This window comes from Myodes glareolus, chromosome 23, assembly GCF_982192425.1.
Source record: "Myodes glareolus chromosome 23, mMyoGla1.1, whole genome shotgun sequence".
Classification (NCBI taxonomy): domain Eukaryota; kingdom Metazoa; phylum Chordata; class Mammalia; order Rodentia; family Cricetidae; genus Myodes; species Myodes glareolus.
In genome coordinates, this window is record NC_142048.1 from 39647852 (window position 1) to 39654414 (window position 6563).

Below are 6563 nucleotides of genomic sequence, written 5' to 3' on the forward strand. Positions count from 1 at the left end.
GATAGCTGGGTTACGTCTGGTCTCAAATCACACGGACCACAAAAGCTTCCATTTGTAACCCTAGCCATCAGCAACACATAAAGTTCATAGCTCTGCTATTTATTAGCTAGGTGATTGGGCAAGTTACTTAGAAACATCAAGCCTCATTGAACTCCACACTAATGTTGAGAGTCAGATCTGGGCATAGTAAACTATGCATGCAATACCAGCACTTGGGAGGTGGATGCAGGAGGATGCAGGGTGCAGCGAAATGACCCGACTGTGGTGAGACCCTGCCTCAAACAGATAAGCAAACAGTTTGTCCCTGTTGCAGTTTTTCCTCCCTAACTGCAGAAGCATCTACGAGAGAAGACAGCGTCTGGGTATCCAGAGTCGGGCAGCCTGTCTCACAGACACTACTGCTGGACCTCCCCATGGTCCTGTTTCCGGTTCCTGTCTCGTTGTGCTCGGCTGGAGATCTGTGCCGGCAGCCTGAAGTGGACTCCTGTTTCAAGGCAGATTTTTGGCTCTTAGTTGATTTAATGCATTTAGTGAGTACTTGCTGTCTGCAGAGTGTAGTTCTGGAGCCCGGGACACCGTGACCAAAGGAAAAGCAATATATGGCTCCCCTTAAAGAGGGTAAGGAGGGGTTGTGGGGCGGGTAATAGCGTAGTGGGTGGAGACACTACAGAGCTGTGAGAATTGACTGACTTGTGATTCCAGCCTTGAGCACATGGATCCACCATAAGACTCTTCTTATGATCACTGTGTAAAAGAGGAAGCAGACTTGGAGCATTTGGAGAACAGAATGGCCTTGTGACCAGTAAACAGTAGCCATTGACACCCTTCCTACAGGCAAGCTGCAGGAGAAAACAATCAGGAGATTAGGAGGCCGCCTAATGGCTTGATGTAAGTGGATTAGTTAGACAGTTTGGACATTTAGGGGCACTCAGCTAGATTTCTCAGTGTACCAAGGTAATGTTTCTGTTTAATCATAACAACAAAAAAAGAGAGAGGGATGGATATTGTGGAAGGAGTTATCAAAATAATCAGTAATTGGTTTCCATGGAATATTCTGGTTCATGAAGTAGATCTCAATTAATTCTCAGTCTGAAATATACGTTTAATTCTCCCAAGTCTTATCCTAGCTGATTATGGATATTTAAACTAAGACAGAATGTTGACTAAGACAGGAGGAGAGGGTCTTGAAACCCCCCTACCCTCAAACGCTCTTAGTTTTGGTAGGAGTAATTTATAATTTTCTTTGACTTGCTTGAGTTTTATACTATTTTAAGCATCCTTTAAGAGCATGTGAGCCCATGTTGTGTTATTTATTTGCTTTGGCTTATTTTCACACTGGCAAACCGATCTAGCATTTTACCACACTGGTTCAAGACCACCATCTGCTGGTCAAAATTGGCAATTTCAGGTAATATGGTTGATAGGGTTTTAATTGGTTTGGGTCAATCCACTTAGCAATGTAGTCACTTATCTAGTACTAGTACAAAACTGAAAACCAAGAGGGAAAGATGGGCATGGTGTATACCTTTCTGCCTTGGAACAATGGGGACTCAAAAAATTTTAAATTTATAGCCTGCCGTAGGCAGTTCAACACTCACTGAAGAACGAATGTGACAACCAGCACAGAGGAAATGGGTCTGTGCTCGGAACCTGGGCTGGCTCGTTTGGATATGGAAATGGAGTAGAGAAACATGGAAGCCCTCAGAGTCTTGACTGAATAGACATAAATGCAAAAAAACATACACAGACTAGACAACTTGTTCACAGTACATAGTGGCTCTGGACAAGAGAAAGAGAGAGAGAGAGAGAGAGAGAGAGAGAGAGAGAGAGAGAGAGAGAGGATCTGTCCCATCTGAGGAAGTAAGGACTGTCCAAGTATGAAATAGGGAGGCATTTCAGGAACAGCCAGCCAATTTGCACACACACGGTATTGAGAGTGACAAGATGTGCCATTTTCCCAGAGACTGAAGTGTAAGGTGGGCTGTGCCTGGTTGGAAATCGGCAAGCAAACCCCGGGTGTGCTGGGTCAGGGAACTGGCTCCAGCCGCTCTTTAGCCCTTTTTCTTTTCCCTCCACTGTTTTGATGATTTCTTTTACTCACTGCAAGCCGTTTGAGATGCTTTGGAGGAGATGCCCCCCATAAGTCCCCGGCATTTAAATCCTTGCTGCCTGGGAGGCTTAGGAGACATAGCATTCCTGGACAGGGGGCGTCACTGAGGGCAGGCTTTGAGTGTTCAAAAGACTTCCGCCATTTTTGTGAGCTCTTTGCTGCTCTAGGTGCCTGTTGCTCTCCGCTATCATGGAATAATATATTATCCTTTCGGAGGTTTAAGTCCCCAACAAACCCTTCATTTTCTAAGTTACATTGGTCATGGGTTTTTAGTAGAGCAACAGGAAAGTAACTAATATGTCCTCCTTGTCCACACTTTAAGTCCACCAGCTACACGTCTCTCTCTGTTCTTCAAATCATGGTTCGGCTATGGTGAGATGGCTTAGATTGCCTGCTGTCAAACTCCTGGAAGGAGAGAACTGGCTCCTGTAGGTTATCATCTGACCTCCACACATAATTATGGCATTGTGCTACCCTCCTCCCCCAAATGAATAAAATGGAAAAATAAAAATTGTAAAGCACAGTTTAACAAGGAAAACTTTACTGTTGTTTTCATATAGTGAAGGTACTGTATTAAAATTTTTACTTCTCTTACAATACCTGATGGAAGACTTAAAAGGGAGACTTACTGTCTCGTGGTTTCAGAGGGTTTTAGCTCTATTTGTTTTTTTCCCCCCGGTCATTTCTGTTGCTGCGATCAACACTCCAACAAAAGCAACTTAGAGGAGAAAGGGTTCATTTTGGTTCACAATTCCAGATTTTCGTCCATCACAGGACGAAGGGAGGTGGCAGGAACTTGAGAGAGTCGTCCCATCACACCCATGGTCAAGAGCAGTGAGCACATGCAGCCTGCTTGCTCGCTCGCTTGCTTACCTGCCCTCAGCTTGACTTCTCTGCTCTTCTACAGTTTAGGACCCTTGCTAGGGAATGGTGCTGCCCACAGTGGGAGGAGTCTTCCCACATCAATTAAGTTATGGAGTTTGCAGAAAAATGTTAAGGGGAAATGGCAGATGCCATAATGAAACCCACTACCTTGTAACTTAGGGTTCCAACACTGAGATGGGGAGGCGGACACAAGCTCCACCACCTACCAAGAAGCTATTGGCAGTTTGGTATCTGCTGGCAAAGGAAAAATTAGTCTTCTTCAATAGAGTCTCATTGACTCTAACCATACTTTAGGGCAGACCCTGTGCTCAGGAGTGACCTGTGCTTAGATGACCAACACAAAATTAACAATGGTATTTCTGTAGACTTTTTGTCTTATGTTGCTTTTCTTGGACAGTTTTTGTCTTGTTGATCTTTTACTTGTATGTTTTGGTTTCCAGTTTTGTGGTGTGTGTGTGTGTATGTGTGTGTGTGTGTACATGAGTTTCTTGTTATTTGTTGCTGTCTTTTAAAGAGAAACAAGGGGCATGGAGTAGAGTTGGTGGGGGGAAGGGTAGGAAAATTTGGGAAGAGTTGGGGAAGGAGCAAAGTGTGATCAGAATATAATGTATGAATTTTTTTTTGTCAATGACAATACAAAGGAAGAAAGACTGGTCTTCCTAAGGATCAGCGGATTAAACCATCACTGGCATTATGAATTCCTTAAAAATGTTGATGCTGATTATGGCAGTGTCGTTTGCTTGTTGCCTTTGTTTACAAGAAACAGTGTTACATATTTCACTCATTTTATATTGCTTTCCTTTTTATTACATTTATAATAAAAGCATACCTTTGCAGGCTGACTGAAGGTGTCCTCAGGTTTACCTGCTGTCACTCAGCTCAGACAGGTGAAAACAGAAGGAAGGGGGCCAGCTTGGCCCTCACAGTCTAGGCTGAATAAAACCATCCATAGACCTGCCCGATGAACAAATATATATAATATGTGTGTGTGTGTGTGTGTGTGTGTGTGTGTGTGTGTGTGTGTATGCTGAAGAGATGAGAGAAAGAGCAGAATGGTCAGGTGCTATAGAAAAAGGCGGAACTGAAGAAGCGAGGGTGGCAAAGAACAGGCTGATGTGGGTGGTCTGCTTGCCACCCAATGCCAGGATGACATCCAGGCCCAGACTTCTGCCAGGGACCATGTCTGGGTCTGTGGTCCTACTGTAGCTGGGGTCTGTGTTGATATCCGTGACCCATGTGGCAACCACCAAGAGCCACAGGTTTCCTGGGGTCTGAGCTGACATCTACAGCCATGTTGGTGTTCAATGACCAAGTAGCCACCAGGACCATGCCAATCTTAGTGGGCTGCTACATGGGGCCATGGTGTCATTAGGCCCTGGTCTGCTGCCAAGGGCCATGTTTGGGTCCATGGCCCTACAGCATCAAGGGTCTGAGTTGATATTCGTGGCTCCTGTCACCACCGAGGGCTGTGCAAATTCCTGGGATCTGGTCAGCCACCTGAGAACATGTTGGGGTCCACAGGTCATGCTGCCACCAGGGCCAAACTGATCTGAGCGACCTGTGATGGCACCAGTACCACGGTGACATCCAGGCCCGGGTTGCTGCTAAGGGTCTGTTGTCCCACTGCAGCTGGGAGTTGATGTCCATGGTCCATGTTACCACAGGGGGCTGTAGGAACCATGTGTGGTTTTATAATTATGCCTAAATTAATTTTTAAAAGGAAGGAAAAAAATTTACCTGCTGTTATGAAAAACTACACAATCCTTTAGAAGAAAAAGAATAAAACATTGATTGCACCCTTCCTTTTGGGTACTGGCTTTATTCTTATGCCAAACAATCTTGATAACCCCAGACTAGAATTGAATCAGTATTTGAATTCCTTATGGTGGAATTCTTTAGTGGTTGGCTTTTTGTGTGTGCACCCCCCCCCCCCCCCACACACTCAAAGACACACAAATAAAGGTACATCCTGGACTTAGGCTGGTGTCTCTGCCTATTAAGATTCAAGAATTCGGGCCCTGTCTTTATTGAGAATTTACTGCAGTGCTCACCTGTAGGAAAAAATCAGAACAAGATAGAGGTAATTATTGATTTGTGGAGAAATAAAAAGTGAATGCTTCTGGTTCTAAGGCTACCCTTGGCTTGCCAATAATTGATTTTGTTTCTGAGAATAACTAGAGGGAATTTAAAGCAGTGTGCTCTTATGGATTTTCTTTTGCCAGTTGTTCTGCTTAATGCGCCTTCTTTGCATCGACAGAGCACCCCAGGGCTTTAGGAGGCTCTAAGCCTCAGGTAATTATCATTGTGCCCACATTCATGGGGAGACAGTGCTGTTTACTCTGGGTCAAGTTCCTTGAGCCACAGTGAAGCTGAAACCAGCAGAAATCTAATTCTAACTCAGCTGGTTCTTTGGGCAGAGTGGAATTGCACATACTTCTCTGCCTTCATGTGGAAATCTTCCTTAGATTTCACTCATTAATCTCACTCATAGTGAGACAGTCCCATGGCTACGCACAGTTCTTAGGGACTTCTTGAATTTTCTTCCCTGCTGCCCCCACCACAGCCCAAAGCCTCACAGGCAGAATGAGAGCAGTGCTCATCCTTGTTTAATTTTATGATTATTTCTAGTGTCCAAATCTACTGCCTTGAAGGAAGAAGTACATTTATGGGGCGAGCATGTCCTTAAATATCATTCTGCTTAGATACAACCTATATGCAGGCTGCTTACTTCCAGTTGGATAACTATAATCCCAATTGAATTACAAGTCATTAGAGAGGACCCTTCTTTCCTCCCTCTGTCCTTCCCTTCTTTTCTTCCTTTTCCTCCCTTCCAAAGTCCATCCATCTTATCTCTCTCTTTCTCTAAGGCCTTATACATGCTAGGCGATTGTCTTAGAAATATTGCTATGATAAAACAACCAAAAGCAACCTGCAGAAGAGAGGGTTTATTTGGCTTTGGAATATAGTGTATCATCAGGGAACCAAGGCAAAAACTGAAGGTAGAAATTGGCAGGCAGGAACTGAATCAGAGACCATGGAGGAAGGTTGCTTATTGGCTTGCTCAGCCTGCTTTTTTGTATCACCCAGGACACCTACCTAGGGTGTCACTGTCCTCAGTGAGCCAGGGCCTCCTCTCTATATCAAACATTAATCAAGAAAATACCTACAGATTTGCCTACAGGCAATCTGATGTAATCAATGTCTGAATCGAGGTTTGCTTTTCCTGGATAACTCAATTAAGGAGTTACCACAGATCCACACTTTTTTCCCTAGTTTAATTTCTAACTGTGAAAAGAACCAAAGCAGTTAGACAGCCCTGACCTTCATAACTTAGCCAAACTATTTCTTCCCATGTTTATCATGGCAGGACATGTCAGCAGAGGCCATTCCAGTTGCTGTAATGGACTCACTCATCTTCACTGCAAACCTACCATGCCAACACTCCCATTGGGCACATGGTCGTGAGATGGCACTGTAACCGTCCCTTCTGTACACGGATTGGCATTTAATTTTCATTGTTTGTAGGGCTAGCCTTTATGTCCTTGCGGTCATCAGCAAAGCTCACATC